The 2,220-nt window shown below is 25.4% G+C and overlaps 1 non-coding gene across 1 annotated transcript; it reads left to right on the top strand.

Moving 5' to 3' along the window:
- The first annotated feature begins 1,013 nt into the window (after positions 1–1,013).
- Trnas-aga lies at positions 1,014–1,095 on the top strand. Its single transcript has one exon. It is a non-coding gene; the product is annotated as a tRNA-Ser (tRNA).
- The last annotated feature ends 1,125 nt before the right edge of the window (positions 1,096–2,220 follow it).

Raw genomic sequence — 2,220 nt, 5'->3', positions numbered from 1 at the left:
TATTAATATAGAATTTGAACAGAAGTCTTTTGAAAACTGTGCAGACATACAAGTATTATAGTTTTTTTATACATTATACATTTGGTAAATATTCGTATCTAAAAAGAAAGCATACGTGCCTATTATATTGAAGTGATATTCTCAAAATCCAGCAATATTTTTATTTAACTATATTACAGCATTAGTAGAGTTCGGGAGACGATTTGAAAAATTTGGAGTAATGATTTCAAGTTGTATAGTACATTTTCCAAAAATTGTTGACTTAGAAAATCGTAACAGGAAATTTGCAATTTTAAGAAAGGTAAAAGTGTTATACATAGCCTTCACAAATGTTGGCAAGCCACGTGACCAGTAATTTTGTTTGGAACAGTAATTTTATTTCCTTCATGTTGACTATTAATTTTTTCATTTTAATTTTAAATTAAATTTAATAAATTAATGTTAGTAAAATTAAAAATTATTAAGACAGTAAGATCAAGGTTCCATTAAAACACAGCGTTCTGTTTCACCGGCTGTGATTGCTGAAATTTTTCATAAGATTCTATTTAATAAAATGTTTTCTCTTTTCAGTGTGTCAGAAATACCCAATGAAATAAAGAAAAAGCCACAAATAAATACAGACAATATCTTTATAATAAAATAAAAATATTTTATATTGTTCCAAAAACGTGATAAATACATTTAAAAAGTTTTATTATTTAAGAAATAATATTAATATTTTATATTATGTATTTTCAATTCTTTTTAATAAGTCCTGGATAGCACTACATTATTAATTTACGAATCTAATTGTATATTTTCAATCTCATCAAAAAGGATTTACATAAAACTGCTTCATTGCTCTTATTCTTGAACATTATTAAGAACTTAATAATTAAGAACGTATATTTGCAGTACAGTTTTAAAATTATTTTTAGTTTAGATTTATTAATTTATTTTCCTTACTTAATAAAATTTAATAATAAATTAACTACCCTACTGTTTTATTAATCCTTGACAACATATTTAAAGAAGCAGTCGTGGCCGAGCGGTTAAGGCGTCTGACTAGAAATCAGATTCCCTCTGGGAGCGTAGGTTCGAATCCTACCGACTGCGGTTGTATTTTTATTTTTTTTTTGATAAAAATTGTTTTTGTTTTTTATATAAAAATTATGTTTTCCTCAAATAATTTTATATTATTCAGAGAGTTTTCTTAAAATATTTTTATGGTATACTTACATATATCATTTAATAAATGGTGAGGTCAAAATAATATGATTGAGCGATATAGATATATAGTTTAGTTGAGAGTTGCTTCATTTTTAATTTACATAGAAGTCTATTCCTATAACTACTAAATTTAAAAAGGAAAGTGTTTTAGAAAATGATTGAAAGCTATTTTGATTATATTTAAAATTACTTTTAATTTATCATTTTGTCTGTTTAAATAACCAATATTATTGGATGTTAATCAAAAAGTGGATTTAGTACAGAAATTCGATATTTTACGGGAACATATTTTTTATAGATCAACATATTTTTTATTTTTACTTTGTAAGGCAGCACATTTTATTTCGAAAAATCTTTTCTCCGACAGCAATGTAATCATTTTTAATTTTTTATTTTTGCTATACGTGACAACAGGTGACCACGAAAGTACCTACTGTGAATAAAATATTTCAGTTACAATTCTATTTAGAAAAAGAATCGTATCTAATAGGTACCAGAGTTTTAGTATTCAAGAAATTATGTTGCAAACTTTTATCTGTAGGTACCACCAGTCAAGTTTAATTCATCTGCGTTAAACAACTTCCGAATTATTTGCAACTTCAATACCATTTAACTCGAAAAATAGGCGGGTTAGAATATTATGTGGTCGTTAGAATTTTTATACTTGATGAAGTCCAAAGAATTTCTTTATTTAATATAAGCAAATACTTAAAGACCACTCTATATAATTACCGATTTATTTACCACTCTTAATTAACATTAGTTCAGAAAGTGAGTTTAATTGAAAACAATAAAAAATTATTACACAATCATCATGCATATTTTTTATTTTTTGTATACTGGGTGTTCCACATAAAAGTCTTCAACTTTGTATCTCGGCAACGGAAAGAGATATTTTATTTCACAAGCATAAAAATTTTTTCTTGAATAGTATATTGAACCATATTTTCACTTAAATTAGCCAAATTTCAAGCTCTCATAACATACAATTAGCTGTTTTGTCAACTTGTA

This window comes from Anoplophora glabripennis, unplaced genomic scaffold (genome assembly GCF_000390285.2).
Source record: "Anoplophora glabripennis isolate ALB-LARVAE unplaced genomic scaffold, Agla_2.0 scaffold234, whole genome shotgun sequence".
Taxonomy (NCBI): Eukaryota; Metazoa; Arthropoda; class Insecta; order Coleoptera; family Cerambycidae; genus Anoplophora; species Anoplophora glabripennis.
This window is presented reverse-complemented; position numbering and strand designations above follow the sequence as displayed.